General features: G+C 35.5%; 1 pseudogene across 1 annotated transcript; it reads left to right on the top strand.

Annotated features, from left to right (window-relative positions):
* The first annotated feature begins 8,320 nt into the window (after positions 1 to 8,320).
* Positions 8,321 to 18,527, top strand: LOC143623853 (uncharacterized; annotated as a pseudogene). Its single transcript, XR_013151982.1, has 11 exons — positions 8,321 to 8,619; positions 8,700 to 8,784; positions 10,399 to 10,488; positions 12,544 to 12,617; positions 12,762 to 12,846; positions 12,935 to 13,024; positions 14,653 to 14,804; positions 16,569 to 16,698; positions 16,789 to 16,861; positions 16,944 to 17,047; positions 18,042 to 18,527. The product of XR_013151982.1 is annotated as an uncharacterized LOC143623853 (transcript).
* The last annotated feature ends 6,131 nt before the right edge of the window (positions 18,528 to 24,658 follow it).

Raw genomic sequence — 24,658 nt, 5'->3', positions numbered from 1 at the left:
CCATTTAAGCTTCTTTAAAGCTTGAACTGATTAATATTATCATACCTCTACACCATTAAATTGGGCATTTGTCAAAAATATTTAACTTTAAGAAACCTTTTAGAAAATGTTCATTTTAGCACAATAGTTTTATCATCAAACCAAATTTTGACAAAAGCAAATTGTTACTTAATCAAACATAATCAACAAGTCACATTAATGCATAAACACAAGTAAGCTAACATGAAGTTCTAATCAAGATAAAACATGCATAGGCTAATTTGTCCTAAGCACGCAACCATTTCAATCAACAAATCATGATCAGTTTATCAAACAAGTATGAAGATAAACATTTCAAAGCAGATTTAATCATACTTATCAAACTATCATGATACAAAAACAAATTCATAGTTAAGAACCATAGATAACTAAGTCAGACATAGTCATTTAAGCACATTTGTGCATAGCACATATCACAGACAGGTAAAACATAAATATACCATTCAAGACCTTTAAAACAGATAATAAGTTAGCACATGTGAGCATATATCATCAATCAAACTTCATCAGAGTTGATCATGCCTAAAGCTTTTAATAGAAAGTTGAATCTAGTTTTATCTAGTGGCTTGGTGAACAAATCAGCCAAGTTGTCACTAGTTTAAACTCTTTTCATTTCTATTAGTCCTTTCTCATTGCATTCTCTAATAAAATGGTGCCTGATTTCAATATGTTCGGTCTTTGAACGTTGAACATGATTTTTCACAATGAACAAAGCAACAGTATTGTCAATTAAAATAATGGTGTTTAAGAAATTCATACCATAATCAAGTAATTGATTCTGAATCTAGCGGACTTGAGCACAGCAAGCAGATGCAACAATATGTTCGGCTTCAGCAGTTGAAATTGACACAGTTGTTTGCTTCTTGCACTGCCATGAGACCAGCCTGTCTCCCAAGAATTGACAACCACCAGAGGTTGACTTCCTGTTCAAATCACAACCATCATAATCACTATATGTGTAGGCAGGAAGATCAAAAGCATTGTTCTTGGGATACCAAATACCCAAGTCTGGCATTTCTTTCAGTCATATGAGAGACTTGAGGATTAGCCTGGTGCAGTCAGATACACACAACAAACATGATATATGGTCTTGATACATCAGTGATCCAATCTTAGCTCTATATTCATGCTGATCCATAGGCTCCCCTTTTTCATCATCTACCATCTTTTCATGTGTGTCCATTGGAGTAGAAGCAGTCTTCAAGTCTTGGCATTTGAAATTGGTCAAGATGGCTTGTACATACTTGGATTGACAAATGAATAACTCATCTATCTTTTGTTGAACTTGCAATCCAAGGAACAAATTCATCTCTCCAATAGAACTCAAACAGTTTTCTTACTTCATGACCTCTTCAAACTTTAAACACATATGTTCATTTGTTGATCAAAAGATGATATCATCAACATAAACTTGAACTAGAAGCAAATATCTTCCTCTTTTATTGTAGAAAAGGGTCTTGTCAATGGATCCTCATTGAAAACCATTAGCAAGCAGATGATTAGACAACTCATCATACCAAGCTCTTGGAGCTTGATGTAATCCATATAAAGCCTTGTTAAGTTTATATACTCTATTTGGATAATTAGTATCCTCAAAACCTGGAGGTTGAGTGACATACACCTCCTATTCTATCTTTCCATCTAAGAAAGCAGATTTGACATCCAACTGAAAAACTCTTATATTTTTAGATGCGGCATAGGCTAAGAAGATTCTTAATGCTTCTAGCCTTGCTACAGGAGTAAATACTTCTTCAAAGTCAATCAGTTCTTCTTGTCGACATCCAAGTGCAACCAATCTTGCCTTGTTTTTCATTAAAATTCCTCTTTCATCCCTCTTATTTCTGAAAACCCACTTGGTTCCAATAGCATGCTTTCTTCTTGGCTTGTCAACTAGTTCCTAGACTTGAAGGTTTCTGAACTGAGCTAACTCATCCTGCATTGCTTCTACCCAACTTTTGTCCTTTAATGCTTGAACAATGTTCTTAGGTTCAGTTTGAGATAGAAAGCATGAGTACAAATAGATATTTGCAGTTTCAGGTGCACTTTTGGTCACTCTTTCTTGCAGGTCACCCATGATGTTTCCGTCTGGATGATTTCTTTCAACAAAATAAGTTTGAACGATTTGAGAAGAAGTCAAATTTGAATCAAGATTTGATTCACTAAGATCAGGTTGTTCAATGGTCAAATATTGTGATTCATTGTTTATTTCTACTTCTTGAACATTTTGATTTGATGCTGACGCAACATCATTTCCCATATTCAAATTTTGAAACAAATTTTCAAATTTTGACAACCTGTCTTTCTGATTTTGATATTGATGGCTACTTGTTTGATAATCAGCCATGTCATGATTTTCTTGATCTTGTGGGAGATCAAGTTGATAATTTTGCTCAACCTCATCTTCTTTAGAAACGTTCATGTTAAAAGAGAACACATGATTGTCATCAGCAACTCTAAACCATAATTTGTCTAAATCAATTTTCTTTTCAGTAGTTGCTTTAGGAACACTTGTTCTATAAGAATTTTCTTTAATATCTTCAAGATAGATTTTGAAATATTTGATCAACTTCTCTAGATCAAAAAATCATGGTGCTCCATCAACAGTGTTGAACTGATTCTCATTAAAAATGATATCAGATGGTTCAATCACACTCAGATGATCTTTCACATAAACTATATATGCCTCTGAGTGTGAAGAATATCCAACAAAGAAACAACCCAATGACTTTGACTGAAACTTGTTTAAATAATCTTTGGTATTTAATAGAGAGCATTTGCATCCAAAAGGCTGAGAAATTTGATGTAGGATTTTCTTTTGTACAAAATCTCATAAGGAGTTTTGTCTTGTCTTTTGTCGAGAAAGATTCTGTTTTGAACATAACATGCAGTGTCAATTGCCTCTGCCCAAAATGTTATAGGCAAACAAGCATCTGCAAGCATGGTTCTTGCAGGCTCAATTAATGTTCTATTTCTTCTTCTGCAACACCATTTTTGTTCTGGAGTTCTAGGGGCACTGAATTGTTGAAATATTCCTTTTTCTTGACAAAATTCAGCCATGGTCCTATTCTTGAACTCAGAGCCATTTTCACTTCTCATTACTTTAACCTTTGCATCTAACTGATTCTCAACCCTGATTACACAACTTTTGATCATTTATGCAGCTTCATCCTTTGAACCAAGAAAATATACCCATGTATATCTTGAATAGTCATCTATTATCAGTAAACATTACCTCTTTTTGCCAATACATGGAACACTCACAAGACCAAAGAGATCCATATGAAGTATTTCAAGCACTTGTTCAATGGAGTTTATGAGTTTTATTTTGTGAGATGATTTATGTTGCTTTTCCTTTTGGCATGAAATACATTTGTCATCAAGTTTGAACCCTTTTGTTGGTAAACCAATAACATGTTCACCTTTAACAAGTTTGTTCATGTTATTTAGATTCACACGACATAACTTTCTATGCCATTGTTTGGTTTCATTTTCAGAAGCTTTAGAGACAAAGCATGTTCCACCTCTAGAAATGACATCTTTTATTCTCAGTTCATATAAGTTTCCATTTCTAGGTGCCATCATCATTATCATATCAGGTGGAATTATAAACTCAGGTTTCAAAATGAAACAGTGAGATTCATCAAATCCAACTTTATAACCTTTATCACACATTTGTGTTATGCTCAAAAGATTATATCAGAGACCTTTAACATAAAAAAAACATTATCAAAAGATACATTCCCATTTGTGAGAATGCCTTTGCCCACAATCTTCCCTCCATTTTCATCACTACCAAAAGCAAATGGGCCTTCAAACTTTTCTTCATAGTTGACCAATGATCTCTTATCACAGGTCATGTGTAAGGCCTCGTTACCGGTAGCCCTACTTTGGTGTTGTATTTACTCATAAACGCAGTTCTAAATATCAGAGTTAATTAAAACATTCGCGGAACATTAAAACTTTTCAACCATAATATGTTACATAACCTTCAAATATTGTTTTATAAAACATTCATAGTCAATTAAATAAAACATAGTCTGTAAAACATCACAACATTTCTTCGAGATGCCAGTATCTTCGATTCCATGCCATGTGTCTTCAATCACGCGAGCTGCCTCAACCTATTTGCCTGCGTGCATACTAAAAGTCAGCTACGCTGAGTGAGTTCTAGTTAATCACATAACTTACTTTACATACACATACACGTGCCCGAAGGTACGCTTTTCATACATAACCTGTTCACCATTCATCCATTCATATTCATTGCTATCCTTACGTTATAAAGAGCATTTCGCCCTACATACCTCGGATATTATTAGGGTCCGATACCCTCAATCCTCGGATATTATTAGGGTCCGGTCACCCTTCATCCTCGGATATTATTAGGGTCTGGTACCCTCCATCTTCGGATATTATTAGGGTCCGGTACCCTCCATCCTCGGATATTATTAGGGTCCGGTACCCTTTCTTCCATACCTTTATAACATACTTTTTTATATACACAATCGTAAGTTTCATACATACATCTTTCATTCTTCATTTTACAACATACATATAACATCAACCATTTCCTGACAGTACATGCAATTCCGAAGATCGTTCATGTACCGACAAGAAATCTTTAATACATTTCACGTAATACATATATGGCATACACTTATCACTTAGGATAAGTGCATTAACTAATCACATCGAGTATGCACACAGCCCCGAAAACATAACAAGGAATGGGGCTAGAAACTCACCTGAAGTCGGTTACGTTCACCGTTAATGGTAATTCCTTTCTTGAGCTGTGCACGACTAACTGTATAACAATTACACGTATCAATTAACTATCACTACTTATATCGTCTTTCTAGTCTTAATTATTACCCTCAACGAACGGGGGTCCGGGGGCAGCGCCCCTGGCAGCGGGGTCTAGGGGCGGCAGCCCCTAGCAGGGTCCAAGGGGCAGAGCCCCTGGCTGGGGTCTGCCAGGTCAGCTTGGTAAAATTTTATTTCCACTAACTGTCGTAACACATTTTCCATTAAGATTTAGAATTATTACTTAATTCGCTAATTCAAAAGTTCAAGGGCTTAATTGTAATTAATTCATTCTTTTTCTAAGTTCAGGGACCATTCTGTCATTATGTTAAACTTCTAATTCGTTACATTATTCTTAACGAATCGGGCTGTCATACGAACTGGTTCTTGTAACGAATTGAACCCCTTAACGAACTGGTTGTTTAAACGAATCAGTTCCTGTAGCGAATTGGATAATCTAATTCGTTATCTCCTTTAACGAACTGGCTAATACGAATCAAGGGTAATTCGTTACCCTTTTCCCTTAATGAATCGGATACGAATCAAGTCTAGTTCGTTAGGCTTCCTTATGCGAATCAACTAAAGAATCACCCTCCGATTCGCTAAGTTCCCATAGCGAACTAGGGTTAGGTCAGGGAATGTTAGAACATTCCCTGACATTCCTGTTACCTCGTAATAACTTTTCTGGCGCCGCCGCCGGAAAACCACCGGAAAACCGCGGATTCGCCGAAAAAACGTGTTTTAACTCGTTTTTTATCGATTTTCGTCCCGTTCGATCCAGATCTGAGCTAGGGTGATCCCTAAGCTCATCTTAGGTTCGGTTTATACCCGATTCCATCCGGATCTCGTGACTTAAACTGTTTAACGGTGTCAGCTCATAGTTTCGTGATTATATCTAACGGGTTTAAGTTAATAAGCATCATACTAGTATTACCTCGAGTCGGTGCTCAGTTTCCTTCTTGGTTTCGGCTAGAGAGAAAAGAGAGAACTAGAGAGAAGCTTTAGTGTGTGTTTTGGGTGGTGTATGGAATATGTGTGAAATGAAATTAAATGGTGATTAAGGGTTTATATATTTATGGATCATGGGCTTAAGCCCATGGTCTTTCCTTCTTTCTTTCCTAACCCAAGTCCATAACCCATATTCATTTACCCAACACTAGCCCAACTCATATTCTATTTATTTAAACCGATAACGACCCACTATAAAATAGACGAATATTATAACCGAAAGTAGGATGTTACATCATGTGCCTGGAACATCCACTATCCATATATCATTCACTTTTGTGGATTGTTCCTGCACATTTTAAAAGAAAGTGATCAGTTAAGTGATGAATCGCAAGCAATTTCAGCTTCCAAGTCATCAGAAACATCATCAACAGTTGCATTTGGTTTTGGATACTCATAAACTAATTCACAGGATCAGTCTCATAACCAGTTTCAAATGAGTTTCCAGAGTAAGGAATTATGCTTTTGCATTCTTTAATTACAGTTTACCTTTTGATTATTATTATTGGAGCTTCAACTTTAGGCTTCCACAAGAACCCATGTGGTTCATAACCATTTTTCATTAGGAAAACAATATTTTAAAAATGGGTTGATAAAATGTAATGCACCCTGCACCATACGAATTATAGAAAATAATATATTAGAAATGGATTGATAAAATGTAATGCAACCCGCCCCATACGACTTGGGGGGGGGGGGGGGCGTTCGCCTTTTGAATCAAACAAAGTAAGTGGTAGGGGCTTCATAGCAACTTTCATTCTAAAGGAAAGCAAAGAACCCACTTTTAGTCAATAAGAGCCCTGCTTCCCTCGAAAAACCTCGTCACTGTAATTCAAGCGCATACCCATTCTTAGACTCTTAGTCACCGGCCTGAGCGAATCTTTGGTACTTCAGTAGGACGAGCTTTGATAATGACTTCTTTCGGGGCGACGAAAGGCTACTTCAATATATAAAAAAACGAGAAACTCGAGAAGGTCACCTTTGGGAGCGTTCGCCGGTAACCATCACGGCAACATAAAAAGGACGGAGTGAGGCTGACTGAATCCAATTATAAACCCGGAAACGAAACTAAGTTCGTTCCCTTTCGTCAAGTAGGTAAAGTAGGCAAACGAACCACTTTAGCTTTGCCTTAGACTCTATTGGAACAAAGCGAAGAAGGAGCCGGAATGGATAAAGGAAAGGGACAAGGGCGATCTTGCTTGGCGCGAAGGCTGCTAGTTTGGGGGTAGAGTACTACTTTTGGGCAGCTGTTCACCGTTGGTTCTCGCCAATACAGCCCCTTTATAGTTTTCGTTACCGAGATATCTTTTTTTACATTGTTCCTAGGTATTTTTTTGGGTAATATGCTCCCATGTTGCTAACAGTCAAATATGAACTTAACCGGAAACTCGAGAGGCTACTTCAATATATAAAAAAAGGACGGAGTGAGGACTTAACCGGACGAGCTTTGATAATGAATTCTTTCGGGGCGACGAAAGGCTACTTCAATATATAAAAAAACCGGAAACTCGAGAGGGTCACCTTTCGGAGCGTTCGCCGGTAACCATCACGGCAACATAAAAAGGACGGAGTGAGGCTGATTGAATCCAATTTATAAACCCGGAAACGAAACTAAGTTCGTTCCCTTTCGTTAAGTAGGTAAAGTAGGCAAACGAACCACTTTAGCTTTGCCTTAGACTCTATTGGAACAAAGCGAAGAAGGAGCCGGAATGGATAAAGGAAAGGGACAAAGGCGATCTTGCTTGGCGCGAAGGCTGCTAGTTTGGGGGTAGAGTACTACTTTTGGGCAGCTGTTCACCGTTGGTTCTCGCCAATACAGCCCCTTATAGTTTTCGTTACCGAGATATCTTTTTTTACATTGTTCCTAGGTATTTTTTTTTGGGTAATATGCTCCCATGCTGCTAACAGTCAAATCTGAACTTAACCTTGCCACTTCTTTTTTTTTTCCTTGCGAGCAAGAAGCACACCAGCAGTATGCATGGTTCCCTATGAAATGAGGCATGGAAGGGAGCCATTACGAAGAAGTTCCGGGAGTTACGAAGGAAGCTTCGAGCTCATATTGTTCATGGGTTGAGAACGGAAATAGAACTCTATGAGATCGAATCTCCCGTTGTTCCTCAGTAGCTCAGTGGTAGAGGGGTCGGCTGTTAACTGATTGGTCGTAGGTTCGAATCCTACTTGAGGAGATTTGAAAATCACCATCAACACCCTGGTGTAGGTCCGGGATACTCCTTTGTTCCATAGCTCTGGGGCTATTTACAACTATCCAATTAAGAATTTTCATATGTACTAGTACTAGTAGTGCAGTCATCGAAGGTGTCAAAGCGCCTTTATCTTTAAAAACGATGAGTTCGTGAGAGAGGAGATGTTTTTATTTTTTTTATTTCATATCGAAAACGTATGAACTGAAAAAGTATGAAGAGTTTTGTTTAGCGAAGTGAGGTCCGGTCCGGTCCGGTCCGGTCCATCAATGGCGGAAATCTGTGAAACAAGTGACTCATCTCCACCACCAAACTTGGAGATGCGGAAAACAAAACCTGGATTAAAGCGTCTCATACTAACCCTAACCGTCTTCTTCTCATTCCTCTCAGCTCTCTCATACCGATCACCGCTTCCTTTTCGCGATGCAGTTGACTCTAATCCGTTTGTGTTTCCGTGCAAAGATGAACCGACTATTCAAGGGGAGTTTATGCCAGTTGGTGCTGATGGCAAGATTGTGCTTTCTTTCAATTTGTTAAATGCTGATCCACGCGATTGGATTTATGATTGGTATGAGATTCATTCTATGATGATTTTAAAGATGCAAAAGTATAAATCTTCCCTTAGTTACAATATCATTGTATGTGCAGGGATTTTAAAGAGGTAGGCGAGAAACTTCTAGCCCCTACACTTGAAGCTTTGGGTCCTATAGCTAATATAAGTGTTGAAAGTCAGGTAATATGTAAATTCTTTTAAATTATGTTGCTTCATGTTAATTATAGTCATTAGTGTTGTATTAAATTATGTTAATTTAGTTATTAGGATTTAGGGTTGGGTATGGTTGGTTTTCGCCCAAAATCATAACTAAAGTCGAACTATCGGTTAACCGGAGAATGATAACCATCAGTTGTGGTTAATCCGTTTTACAAGTTGATTTGTGTGGTTAACCGTGAACTAGAATTCGTCATTTGGCATGACTAAAATAGCCCAAAACAAAGTAACTGGGTCTGAAAGTTTGGACTCTAAAATTAATAAACTGTTATTAGACATTTGGGCTTGAATAATTTGAGCTTTACCATTTGACTTACGTAAAACTTATCTTCTGTTATGGATCAGTTAAAGGTAGTGGGTCGGGTCGGTTAACTGTACTTTACTAAATCGTGGGTCGGTTCGGTTTTGTCTGATTTGGAAATTAGAATAACAATAACCGATCCGCTAGTTTCGGTTTCTAAAAGAAGTCAAAAGCGACCCATCAGTTTTTGTTAGGTTCGGTTATATCGGTTACTCGGTTAGTGATCGGTTAGTTTAGTTTTATGCACATCTCTATGAGCTTCATCTTAATTATAGTTATTAGTGGTATATTAGGGTTTACTAACAGGGTGCCCGCGCAATGCAGCGGGGCGCGCGGGCAACTTAACAATGAGCGCATAGTCCGTGTCGGTACATGCGTCACCTGATGACAGTGCGCACGTAGCCTAAAATTGGACGTGTAACTCGTGCAAAGCTAGTTGCGTGTAACCGAAGATTGAACACGCGTAACCGGACGGGAATGCACGTTACCGACATTAAAACATGCTTAACCAATATACAGTAATTTGAAATATACAATAATTTGAAATATATCATTTTTTTAAACCAACTTTGCCCCAAACCCGTTCCAACTCGACAACGTTTTGATCTGGCCCATTTCTTCTCGAACCCGAATCCGAACCATAACCATATTTGTATCGACTCATTCCGACCCTATTGTACTTTCAGAACTCGCCTGACTCGACTTGTTACCCGGTTCTAAATGGCAAGCGCACAACATTCTAACTTGTTAAAACTAAAAACTATAGCCATGTTATACCGAAATTAAAAAGAATAAAATGCTCGTTTTAATGATGTAATTTTTTTGAAAAAATATTAAAGTGTGAAAAAGTTATGGACGTTAAAAAGTCGTAGGGTAGTTGGTTTTGAATTAGGGGGCATATGCGTAACTATTATTAAACTTTACAAAAAATGTAAGGAAGCTGAGGGACCAAAGTTGTGTGTATATTTTTGTGAGTAAAGACTTAATTACCCCTAATTTTTAAATTTTTGATGCATTATGTTATGTTTTGTATATAAAGCAATGAGTTTGATACCTCTTAAAATTTAAGAGGTCCCTAACTCATGCTTTATATATAGTATAGATATAGATATAGATATAGATTAGTATATGACTCGTAGGCCCATATGTGGTTTTGTTACGGTTTCTTTCCTATATATTTTTCTAAATGCAGGATTCAGTTAAACATGTGTCAACTTTTTCACTTCATAAGGATTATGTTTCTGCAATTTATATAAAATTTACATCTACGCATGCAGGTTTTGTATCATACTCCAAAATCTTCATATTCTTATTGGGATGATGAACACGAGAGCCATATCTTTAGCACTAAAGATCTTCCGTTCTTTGTAAGTTGAAAAGTAACAATTAACTACTAGCATTTGTTTACTGCATGATTTTTAGAGACTCTGATCTTAGTTTGAATCTACACTTAAAAGCATGCGTGTATAGTTTATTGTGATTAGTAGGCCTGTAAACGGGCACGGACGGGGCATGCTTGTGTACGTTATTTTAACTTAAGTCGAATAGACGATTGAGCACGGACAGTTAAACAAATGGGGGTTTTCTCGTTCGTTAAGAAAATGGGTGTGTTCGTGACTTCGTGTTTGGTTATATTCGTTTGTTAATAGTATATAGGAACGTTCACGAAAGTAAACAACCACAGACAAATAGTTATAACTGAACATAACTAAGCCAGCACTAGTTATAATTATAATTAAACGTCAATTCAATCCGTTGAGTCTAAAAAATAATAAAACTAGACTAAACTGTAAGATGTGATGTTTTAATATCACATACTACACTAAATTTTAATGGAGTTAAATATTTTAAATGAATATATAAACATACGTAAACACACGTACTTAAACAAACGCTAACTAACTAACACAAATGAACGTAAACAAACAAACATTAACGAGAATAAATGAACTAACGTAAACGAGAACATAAATGAACGAACGAGAGATGTGTTCATGTTCGTTTATTAAATAACCAAACCATAGTTATTAAATACGTTAGGCGCACAGGCCTCTCTGAGGGCCTAGGCGCACTTAAATAAAAATTTTCAAAATATATTATGTAATGGTAAATGTCACTTCTTTCAAATACCAAACTATTCCAAAACCATAATCCTCAACATAAAGTACCAAAATCATCTCAAATACCAAAATAACCAAAGTGTTCATACTTGAAAACATAAACAAAAAAAATATGATTTATATCCTCACTCTTTGTCCCACATTTGGTGTTTATTACTGACATACTCTAAAAAGTATGTTACATTCATGTAAACACCGTACATTTAAAAAATCGACACAATTTATTCAAAAATGAATGAACCGAACATCTTCAATTAAAAGAACTGACAGTTTATTCAACATAGTCAAGCTAAATAAATAAATTAAAAAATTAATCAATCACTGGTTTTTCTGGTTTAAATGGGTTAAGTGATAAATAAAAAAAATCCGATAGCTTACTTCATAGTTGCTAAAATCGAGCGCCTTTTGCGCTTAAGCGCATTTAAAGCGCCAGGCGATTTATTGCGAGTTGCATGCCTCAAGTATTTAAAGCGTCATTAATATGTTCCCAACCTTCCCATGTGTATTAAATATCATTTAAAAACCTGTTCCTATTCTCTAGCAATACCTAAAACTCCACAATAAAGCACCGTAATCTATTCCCAACATTCCCATGCGTATTAAATATCATTTGACTTCAGTTACTAAATGATTACAATATTCAGAATTTGTGATTAGGTTTTAGTTTTTAATTTTTGGAAATCTAGATATTATGATAGATGTGTCCATGCTTCAATTGTGGATGGATCAAATTGTTGTTCTTAACAGTTAAAATGAATGCTTATTGAGTTGTTGAATTACTGGATATTATGATAGATGTGTTAATGATTAGGTTTTTCTAATTATTAAGATGTACTACTTCATGTTTTGGATTTTGGTTTTTGGTTGTTCTATGAACTATTTCAAGAATGAATGTATGTTTTTCTTATTAAGATGTTCTATTTTAGTTTAAAAAAAATTGTTTTTTTAATGTGCGCTTTTCTTTTAAAATCGGGCGCTTTTATTGCGCTTATCGCCTGGGCGCTAAGCCCAGCCTCAACGCTTTTGGGCGCTTATCGCATTTGATAACTATGGCTTACTTTTAGGATAAGTGGTTTAAGTTGGTCAAGTGAGAAAATGAAATAAAATCAAGCTACATAAAAAAAAACAAAGAAAATAATCAATCATTGATTTTTCTTTTATAATAGCGCCTGTAGTCAAGGGAGGCGGTGGAACACCGCTTCGCCTGCAAAAACCGCCTAGGCGCCAAATACCCACGCTTTTAATAACTATGAGCCAAACACAAACGAACTTCCCAATGAACGGTTCACTTACTGTTTGTAGGTCAATTCAAATGAATGGCACCTGGATACTTCAATTGCAGCCGGTGGACGATCAAAGATTTTGCAATTTGTGGTGTATATTATTTAACCCAATATCACCTTTGTTCTTATGAGCGTGTTCTGAAATATATTTATACAGATTTCATAAGATTTGAAGCAGACAACTTTATTATTTTTCTAATATTAATGTGTATATTTTATATAACTTTGCACTTTCAGATATGTACCATCTGCCAGTGAATGTCCACTCAGGTTACAGCTTCCAAATGGAGAGATTTCTGTCACAAACACCTTTATATCTCCAGTTAGTTTCTATCCTCATATCATTATCTTTTATTTTCTAATAATGTACTTTGTTATCTTGATATTATTGTTATTATTGTCAATTGCAGACATGGGGAGGTGTTGTAGTTTATAATCCTCCAAACTGGTTGGAAAACACAAATAATATGCACCCTTTGAGGCGCAAAATTTCTCCCCAGGTTGAAAACAACTCTCTACTTATAAAACGTTAGTCGTAGGCCTGTAAACAAACCAAACAGACACGAACGAGGCATGTTTATGTTCATGTTTGTTTGTTTGACTTTAACCGTTCAAAAGATCGGACACGGACAACTAAAAGAGCATGATTTTTATTTTTGTGTCCGCCTTTGTTTGTTAAGAAAGTGAACCTTGTTCCTGTTCGTTTATGTACGTTCGTTAACAATACTATAAAGGAACGCAAATTACTTAAATGAATGAACGTAGCTGAGCGAGCAATTAATGGAACGGGTTCCTTGTTCGTGGTTGTTTGATAAGAAAGTGAACGTGTTCGTGTTCATTTATGTACGTTCTTTAACTGTTTCAAGAAACAGTTCACGAACGTAAATGAACAAAAATAACTTAGCGAACAGGGTTTTCTTTCGTTTGTTAAGAAAATTAGCGTGTTCGTTTATATACGTTTACTAACAGTATGCACGAATGGTCTGCAAACGTAAACAAAACGAATGAGGCATGTTCATGTTTGTTTAACGTTAACCGAGCAAATGATCGAACACAAACAACTAACCTGACGGGTTTTCTTGTTTGTGTTCATCCGTTAAGAAAATGAATGTCTTCTTGCGTATGCACGTTGGATAACAGTATAAGAAAACGGGAACTATACGAATGGGGTTTTGTTCGTGTTTGTCTGTTACGAAAATGAAAGTGGTTGTGTTCCTTTATGTGCTCTCGTTAACAGTATAAACGGTCGATCAAGAAGAACTAAACGAAAGGGGCTTTCTTGTTCATGTTTGTAGTTAGTCCGTTAAGAAAAAGAACATGATTGTGGTTTATGTACGTTCGTTAACAGTATAAACGAGCGAGAAGCGGGAACAAACGTTAAAGAGCGTAAATGAATGAACATAACTGAGCGAACAACTAGACGGACAGGGTTTTCTTGTTCTTGTCTCTCTCTATTTGTTCATGTTCGTTTATGTACGTTCATTAATAGTATCAACGAATGGTTCACGAATGAGGCATCTGCATGTTCGTTTTTAACTTTAACTGAACCAACGATCGAACAAAAACAAATGGGGTTTTCTTGTTCGTACTTTGTGCATTAAGAAAAGGAACATGTTGCCGTGTTCTTGTTTGTTTATGTATGCTCGTTAACGGGATAAACAAACAGGAACGAACATAGCTGAGCAGATACCAACTAAAAGTAAACGTGAACATAAATCTATTAGGTCAAAATAAGTTATTAAAACTATCCTGATTTGTAATGAGATATTTTAATTTCATAATACTAGACTAAATTGTAATCGATCAAATGAACAAACTAAAAGAAACATAAACTAACGAACATAAACGAATTTAAATGAATGAATGCGGCATGTGGTCATTTATGTTCGTTTATTAAATAAACGAACTTCCTGCAGAATGAACTGAACGTTCGGTTTGTTTACAGGCCCATGGTCAAGGCACTTACAATTTACAAATAGGGCTGTTTATATTAAAGGGTCTATAAATAATTAAGTATATTCAATAAATTCTAGGTTAATCAACCGAAAAGATTTGAATACTTATTTAGTTTTCTACCAAAATGACTAAAATCCCCACGTATAATTCAGGTGTGATGTGTATTAACAAGGATTGTTGTTCCTGAAACAGGAACTTAAATCAGATTTTTGAAGTTTTCACGGGGCAGCTTCGACAATTATTCGGTGTAAAATCTAGTGGTCTCTACAAGGGTAAATCAGGAACTTCTATTCTTTTGACTAGTCAAAGAGGCTTTACAGAATGGTAATATTAACAATAATGGTTTGTCTTCTTTTTTCTATACCATTGTTTATGTTCTCTCGTTTAAGTTTAACCGAACAATGTACACGAATGGGTTTTCTTGTTTGTGTTCATGCGTTAATAAAATGGACATGTTCTTGTTCGTTGATCATTTGTTAACAGTATAAATGAACGGTTCACGAACATAAACGGACAAACATGGATGAACAAACATAGATGAGCTAAAATTGGTTAAAAGTAGATATTAAGAATTTGTTGGGCCTAAGACGTTATTAAAACTAGAGTAAGTTGTAACGGGATTCAGATAATTTTTTGAACAAATGTAAACGAACGAACTTAAAACAAACCTAAACTAACGAACAAAATTGAATGTAAATAAAATTTAAATGAACGAACGTTCACGAACATACATGAACGACCAAGACATGTGCTCATGTTCTTTCGTTTAACTAAATGTACTAACATTTCTGTTCATGTTCGTTCGTTTATTAAATAAATGAGAACATAAATGAACGGTTCATTGAAGCTCGGTTCATTTAATGTGGCAAGTTTGACTCAGTTACTTATGTATAGTTTGATTCTGATTATGTTTTATCCATAGTTGTCAATAGCGACAATAGCGCCCGCTATAGCGCGCTTCATAGCGTATCGGCCATATGCCGCTACATGTTACTTGGCGGCCAAATAGCGACAATATAGCGACCTCCGGCGGCGGATTCCGGTGCTGGAGCTGCAGTTTTGGCCGGAAACAATGAAGAAGAAGAATACCTGGCTGAGTAGCGGCTGGGATCTTTGTTTTAGGTTTTTTAGGTTTAAATAACTTTACATATTTTAACATTTAACCCCTTTTATCTTTCAATTGTTTATATTTGGTCCCTAAAACTTATCAACTTTAACATAAAAGTTTGAAATTAGTTTGTGTATTTCAATATTTAGCCCTTCTATTATTACTACTTTATATTTAGTCCTTAAACTTATAAATCTATACACAAATAAGTTTAAAATTGACATTATATATATATAACGATTATAAATTGCTATTTTTTATATTTATATAATTTTTTACTACTTTACCGCTAAACACGAAATAGCGGTCGCTATTTACCGCTATTCGCTATTGACAACTATGGTTTTATCTGTAGCAAGTACAAAAATGAAAAAAAATATAGCTTAGAAAGTAACTTATGTATAATGCATAAAACCTCTTAAATCCGTTCTATATAGAAAGTTAGATTCTTGTTGAAATAATATAAACTTCTGTAACCATATTTGGCACATTAGTTCTTTATAAAGGCTTTAAAGCTTTTGAACCAAAGGTATTTTGGGCCAACCCAGACTTGAATCAAAATTATTCATCTGCCCTGCCACCTCTTTTTGTGATTATTTTGATAATTATTTAAAGTTATTATCTAGAGTAAACTACAGGGATGGCCGGTGTGGTTTGGGCCAACTTAATGATTTTGTCTATGAAGTTTGAACTTCAATGTTGCATATCTAGTCTCCACCAACCTTTTTTTTCTTTCATCCTAGGTCCAAATAGTTAACCAGGATGAAAGAGAAAACATAACCCATATATTTGGAATATGAAATGACTAAATGCCCCTAAACTACTTGATATAAGTAAGACAGTTATCTCTTTGGGCCTGGTATGAAGTGATTAAATCTGCAACCTTTAAAGTTCAGGGATGAAATCTGTATTTGGCTCAAACCACAGGGACCATCCATGTAATTTACTCGGTTATCTGTTTTGGTGTAATTATTGTGTAGGGAACTAGATGCCTTGGCTCGACAACATGTGTGTTATAATCTTCAGCAGTGCGGTACAACTCTGGGATCACTTTCGAGATTGGTGCAGTCACTACCAAGAATGATAATTAAAGATGAAATTGGAAAACAGGTCAGTTTATACTTTATACTTTAATTTGTCATTTTTTAAACTAACTTTGTTGAAATTAATTTATAAATTTCATGATATGAGCAATTACAGGTTAAGTTTTCTCTTGAGGCTGCAAAGTTAGCTCAAAATAACGCCTCACAAGGCATTTATGATGCTTCAGCTGGTATGTTAACTTAAAAGTAGATTAATTATTACTTTTCATTTGTATTAAATCTTAATTTCTTATTTGCTACTTTTTTTGGTAGTTTCATCAAGGCATGCTAGATCCTTGGCTGAGGATGCATTCTTTCACCCGTCTGTAATGTCTATCAGTTACTACTCATTTGAACACATGTTTGCTGTTTATTCGGTTAGTTTCTCCATTAGGCCCCCCGGAAGTGTTTTTTTAACACTGGTTATTAGGCTTGTAAACGAAGTAAACATTTGGTGAACAGGTCGTGAACCGTGCAATAAACGAACAAACACGAACAAATTTTTTTTTTTCGTTTAGTTAAAACAAACGTATATGAACACACGTCTTGTTCATTTATTTATATTCATTAGTTTATGCTTGTTTAAGTTGATATATTTATTTAAAATTTTTTGACTCATTACAACATAGTCTAGTTTTAATAACTTTTTAGGTCCAACACATTGTTCTTCACATTGCTATAATAAACTGGTTTTACACAAGTTTTGTTGGTTTATCTATATTTAGTTTTGTTTGTTCATATACGTTCATGAACCGTTCGTTTATATAATAAACAAACGTACATAAACGAATATGAGCATGTTCATCTTCCTAACGAATGGACACGAACAAGAAGCTTCGTTCATTTAATTGTTCATGTTTGATTATTTACTTGGTTAAAGGAACCACTGCGAAGAAAACCCTATTCGTTTGAGCATTTGTGCAGTTGAGGTTAAACGAACAAACATGAACATGGTTTATTCGTGTTCGTTCGGTTTGGCTTGTTTACAAGCCTATTCACTATTTGACTTTGTCCTTATGATAGCATACATTTCTTTGTTTGCTTATTTGTTAACAATATGGGTGATCTTGGGAATTATTTATTTACTTATTAAATGCGTATTTATAAAAAAAAAGGTGGATTCACGTTGTTTTATTGATTATGAGTCAAACAACTAATATTTAAAAGTTTGTTTATAAAGGAAACACGTTAACTGGTGAAAGCGTTGTATTCAAATGCTTGCATAGTTGCATCCTCCTAAATCATTTTATTTAAAATAATTATTACAGCAATGTGTTTTTTCTAACTTTTTTCTAATTATATATCCGCCAATTTTGCCACTTGTACAAACTACAAACTACTGACCAGTCAACATACTTTTTGTATTGGCAGCCATTTTTTCTGCCACTTTCGCTCCATGTGATTCTTGCGGTTGTGAGAGAGATTAAACGATACAAACAAGAACTCAGAAATTACGCAACATGGCAGGCGTTACAAAAACAGCAACATTCTGATTAGATTACAAGCAATTTGTTCAATTTTAGAAGTTGTATTCAATTCCTTCATTGTGACTGTAATTTTGCTGTTGTATTACTCTTTTTGTCCAAGAAAAAAGGTATATAAACCGACTTAGATACAGCGTGTTAAATTTTGTTTATTGTGTAAAATTCATGGTTAAACCGGAACTGCATATGGTACTGGCTCGTTTACAAGCGCATGGGTGACTTGCAATCATGCTCATTGTTAATTTGGCAATTTTAAACTAGCAAACTGAAAAGAAAATTTATCGAGGTGAAGCAAGAATTTTAAGCACCCGAACTTAGAGGGCTGACCGTTATTTGTCTTCACAGGTAACATATCTTTTTGGTGATGAACATTTGTTTCCAGAGATTGAAGAAAACTGAAAGAAATAGGATACGAGTAGCTCCTTTTTATATATTTCTTTTTAATTTTTTGGTTATGGTTAAAAGGATTCTATGAAGAAGTTAAGAGTCATTCAATTTTCATTTTTACCCTTGAAGGTAGAGGTGCACAAAAGAACCGGTTCCGGACCCGACCCAGTGGTTCCTACCCGGAACGGGACCGACCCTATCCGTGGGTACGGACCGGGCTTTGGTTTTCCCTTGAGAACTGTACCCGGAACCGACCTGGACCCGGTGGAACCGGTTCCGTCAATACCTAGTCAAAACCTGACCCTACCCTACTCGAAACCCTAAAAAAACCCAATGGAACCGGTCAAATACCCTACTATACCCGGACCCGATTTTGACCATACCTGGTTCCTGTTCCTAAGAATACCCGGTTTGTGCACCTCTACTTGAAGGTAATTGTAGGTCCTAAGACGAACTCAGATCTAACAAATGTTTATGGATCAAATGTGATTTGGGAACACAAAATAAAACCGAGCCACGAGCACCGAACCTAGACATAACCAGAAAAAAGAATAAAGTCAAGATCTTGAACTTGAATAATATGAAACTAGGTTATTGACTAGTTGGCGCCACGGGTGGAAAAATATAAATCATGTAACATCCACGTGTAATATAAACGTGGAAAACATAATTTCATATGTACTTGTGGAGACGACAACATGATATATAATTGTTAATAATGCCGGTAACAAAATAAAAAGATTATTAAACATAACTTTCAACGAAAATAACATTCATTTTACAATTATTAGATAGATAATTTTGTTAAACAGTTTATCTTAAACATTCATGATCAAAGTGATCATACCATACCACAATTTGGTTGTGCACGAACTAGACAAGTTATGTCAAGGCTATACACCATATTTAGTGGTTGCTACCCTTAAGTCTTGAGACAATTTATTATTAAAATATTGAAGGGGTACAGTTTCTACCTATGGTTCATCCCTGAATTCCCAACTTACCCCTAACACAAAAATATTTAAATATTTATTTAGTAACTAAAATTAGTTAAAACATTAAAAGGAAAAGAAATACCTTATTGACGCGGTCTCTAGCTAGAACTAAAAATGTGCATTTACGAATATGGTTGCTGCCTAATTTATACTTTGTTATTAACCAACTTGGTAATATTTTAATACTTGAAATCTTCTTGAGCAAGGTTAATACGTGTAGCCTTCTAAATTATAATTAAAAGATTTTTTTACAATCTTGATCTATACAGCCATACATGCCCTCTTTTGTACATGCATACGTTAACTACACTTGCACTATAAGTTCTTATGTTATACTATTAATATAATATAAATTATAGTTATATTATTAGCATACGAGCAGTAAATAAGGGCGCATATTATAGAAGCTTTCATGTTCTTATTCTTAAAGTTATAGTTTATTATTTATTATGATAATTACTTTAATTCAAATTTTGTTTTTCTTTTATAACTTTCAAAATATAATATTTTATAAAATTTCAAATATATAGTTGAAACGTACTTATTTTTCTATACGTTTCGACCTAAGTTTTATTAAAAAGGGAACAAGGTCAAATATAATAAATTTTATTATCATTATATGACATTTCATAATACTAATCTCTTGTCTTAATCTTGTGTCTCAAGTAACCATTTTATTCATTATTTACCACTTAACAATAAATATTTGTCTAAACATCTCCTATTTAAAATGTTCATTCTTCCAACTAAGTATATGTTTCAATCATCTTTGAGTATGAAATAAGATACTTTATTTATATTAAAAAAAGGATGTTACAAATATCTCCTACCAGTTGAGGGTTTCGTCCTCAAAACCATTTATGTAGAGAATAAGTGAGGGTAATGCTCACGCATTTCTTTTTTAGATTCCCAAGTTGTCTTAGATCCTTTTCTATGTTTCTATTGTACTTTAACTTGGGCTATTTCTTTATTTCTGAGTTTCTTCACTTTTTGATCTAGGATTGCCATAGGCTCTTCTATGTAGTTGAGTTTGTTGTCCACTGCAATGTCATTTAGTGGTGCATAGGTACTGACGTGAGGTCGAAGTCTCACTCAAAATAATCCGATTACAACTAATTAGATAGCAGTAAGCGGGTGTCGAACACAAGGGTTTGTGGAAAATGTGTTGCTAGGTAGCTTTGTAATCTGACTATATTAAATTAAACTAACTTGCATAAAAAGTAAATTCAAAGATTTGTTTGTTTTGTTTGATTAACAAAAATAACTGAAAGCAATTTAACGAGTTTAACTGAATCAATAAAAAGAATGCTCTCTCCCGATTTCAGGTTTCCAAGATTGATAATGTTAACTTTTACTTTTGGGATGAACTACATAGACATAGTTCGTGAGCGTGTGTTTGATTGTGATAAAAAAAGAAAGATTAAGTACTTGGATTGCAAAAACAAAAGGTTGTCACTCGATTATCAGTTTAATATAGCCAACCCTAATTCCCTTCCAATAAATCCCGATTGCCATGGCACCAAGAACTGATAGTCAAGAACACGAATTACACGATATTAACAATTACTAATTAAACTCACAATCACCATAGCAATACAATCATAAGATCAAATTACTATCCCACAAATAACATAAACAATTAACAAACATTCAATGGAAAACCTTACAACTCAGGAGAGAACATAAAGGAAATTAGCCAAACATAATTTGGTTCATCATTCCTTCAATCAAAGTTTGCATATGAATCAAAATCGAGTCTCTAATGATTACCACACTCACAATAATGTTCTTGCACCCCAAAATCGCCTCTAGGTCTCTCTAGGATGAAAAGATATGATAAGAATGTCAAAAGCCGTCCAAAAAACGAGTTATAAAAGTTGTTACAACTTTCAGCGTCAGGCCCACCGTAAGCTACGGTGGCCACTGTAGCTTACGGTGGCTTTGAAAAACCTATGGTGGGCAAAAACTGCCTTACGGTGACCATTTTCTTCAGGGGCCACCGTAGCTTACGGTGGCCACCGTAATCTATGGTGGCTTCCATTCTTGCATCCTTGCTTTCTTCATAACTTTCTCATTTCAACTCCATTTTCTTCACCATTTTCCCTACGTTCTCGTAATTTCATCCTCTATCTTCTCCTACCTGCAATTATACGAGTAACCGTAGTCAACTAATTTCATGAAATAAACCGATTATATGTATTATTATTACCAGTCTTATATCACTTAAGGGTTGTCCAATGGACCACCCGTCACATTCCCACACTTTCCCGTTGCTTGCCCTCAAGCAACTTAATCATTCAAAGTTAAACTTTAACTCATTCAACAAAACACATCTCGATTAAGGTCCCAAGTCATACCCTATTCCCGCATGTTTCGTATTTCCACTATCAACATGTTTATTTATCAAACCTAGAAATTCAACCAAACCTAACACGTTTCCTGGTTCTTTCACGCAACACACACTCTTGAACTTTCCATTCAATAAATTTTCTCAAAGCTAGCATGAGGTGCTAGTCCACCCAAATGCACGTGTGCCAATCTACTATAATAAGTTTGTGTAACTATCGAACCTCTACCTAATAAATTCATAGACACTTGTGCAAATCAAGAGGGCTTATCATGGGTTATAACGGGGCCACATGTTCAGGTACGGAATGAGAATATTGAAAGTAGCTCAAGCGATCCGATTCGGCTTATTACATACATTCTAAGAAAACATGAAAATAAAATAAAATAGCTATACACACCACTAACTCACTTTTTTTTTCTTTTTCTATTTTTTTTCGTTTTTTTTGAATCTCCATACTTTGAATAATGAATATCATTTTTTTTGTTTTTTTTTGTTTTGCAGAATCTCAACATTCTAACAAACATAATACCAAATACTCATATCAATTACCAACAACAATACAATTACAAGAAATAGCCTACTACGCCGGATTGTCTCACAAATGTAACATCGGAGCTGATTGATAAACAATAAGTCCAAGAAATGGCTTCGATAGGAACCAACCCCCCGCCCCTCTCATTAACCACGCTATAATGTATGAGGCCCAACCCCTAAAACCCACACTCACACTCATCTAGACAAGGCTATACCTAAATGCCTCTATAATTTTTGCACTAATGTCAAGCTAAGGTCTCAGAACGCATTCATTACACAAGTTCTAACGAGAAGGGACACACTGCTATCTTCAAATAATGCCAACCATGAAAACCCGTGGTACAAAGTTCCAACCCAAAATTTGTTACCGACATGTTACGTGAAATAAATAACCAAAAACATGTCACTCTTGCCTAAAAATCTATTACCATTTCTTTTAAAACTTGACAACACTCACACAAGGGAAGTATGACCATGAACAGGGACATTTATCTCAACACATCTTTTGAACCACCAACAAACATTTTCTCATAAATTTTGAAATTTTCTCAAAAGTTTCTCCACATCCCCACACTTGGGATACATTGTCACCCAATGTATGGTTTTTAAAGAATACGAACCATTTTTTTATATTAAAATTACCCTACCCCCATGAAAAACCCGTGTTGTCCCCAACACAGTGTCGAAGAGAAATCCATTAGAATTTTTCCACACTTAGTTTTTGCTAAGATGGTATGCTTAAAATACCATTAATAACAAACAAACTAGAAATTATAAAAAAAATAAATAAATAAAAATATACAAAATGTACAATTACCACCTTTTTGAAACTTTTATGACATTCAAGGTGGGTGACTGGCCCACTCCCGTGCAACCTTCTCGTAATAAGCACACTCTTTTTCAAGCAACTGTTGCCAGTCTTCCGGCAAACCAGGGTCGGGCTCGAACATCCTCATCCTCCACACTGGATCATTTAGGTTAGGTGGATGTCTCACTTTCGTCTTCTTAAGTGGCCACCTTTTTCTGCTACCTTCTCACTCTGTTGATGTTCAACTTCTTTCTTCTCAACTGACATATCAATCACAAAACACTCCACTTTCGTGTGATCCTTTCTCAAGGATACACACTTATTAAAAAAATCCGCCTCCCGACTTTCCTTGTCAACAACATGGTCAGTAGCGTTTTCAAATAATAACCGTTTATCACGATTCCCAGTGTCCCCTTAGCACAATCAATCACTGCAAGTGAAGTGGCAAGGAAGGGTCTACCCAATATGACCGTGGTTTGCGTGCTAGTTACATTTTTAGCATAATCAAGTACTAGAAAGTCAACTGGGTAACATAAATCATCCACTTGTACCATCACATTGTATATCATGCCCCTAGGAAGTGTATGGGTTTGATCCGCTAAAACCACGGTGGTTTTTACATTTTGTAGTGGGCCGAACTCATACTGATCATATAAACTACCGGGCATGATACTAACACAAGCTCCAAGATCTAGCAGCGCCCGATCAGTTTTAAATTCACTAATTTGGATTGATAAAAGGGGCACTCCTGGGTCTTGAAGTTTACTCGGTATAGTATTATTATCAACACTCTCATCACTTATTTTGGTTAATTTGTCATTTAAACATTTGTCACAAGAACAATTTTACAAAAAGATGTTTCATTCGGTCTTAGTTCAGAGTTATTTTGAAAAATTGTTTCATAATTACCCACATTTTCAATCTCATCACTAATATTCTCCACCACCCCCTCAACAAGTTGTGGTGTTGGATCAACCTGAACACTAGAAATTCCAAATTAGGTAAAAGACTTACCGCATTGATATGCACGTTGTTCCCCTTCTTTAAGCTTGAGTTATTTTTCTTCAAATTAGCCACATCGGTTGAAAGTTGACCCATTTGAGTGGTCAATGATTGATGGCTTTGTCACGGACCTCATCCTTTTGCATGCAAATTTCATCAATTTGGTTTCTCCTTTGCATGTCTTGTTGCATCACCTTGAGCATCTCCATAACTTCATTCCCACTTGATGAACTTTGACCTTGAAACCCTTGATTATTCCATCCATGAAAATTACTTTGATTGTTATATTGTTGGCGAGGAACATAATTTCTTTGATTCCCTTGGAAATTCGGGTTGGATTGAGTGGCCAGATTTTCATAGCGAAAATTTGGATGATTTCTCAATCCGGGGTGGTAAGTGTTTGAGTTCATATTGTAATTCCTACCACC

This window comes from Bidens hawaiensis, unplaced genomic scaffold (genome assembly GCF_021521415.1).
Source record: "Bidens hawaiensis isolate Kalapana, Puna unplaced genomic scaffold, B.hawaiensis_p1.1 tig00003570_1, whole genome shotgun sequence".
In the NCBI taxonomy this organism is placed as follows: domain Eukaryota; kingdom Viridiplantae; phylum Streptophyta; class Magnoliopsida; order Asterales; family Asteraceae; genus Bidens; species Bidens hawaiensis.
Note: the sequence above shows the minus strand (reverse complement) of the source record. Positions and strands in the feature narration are given on the sequence as shown.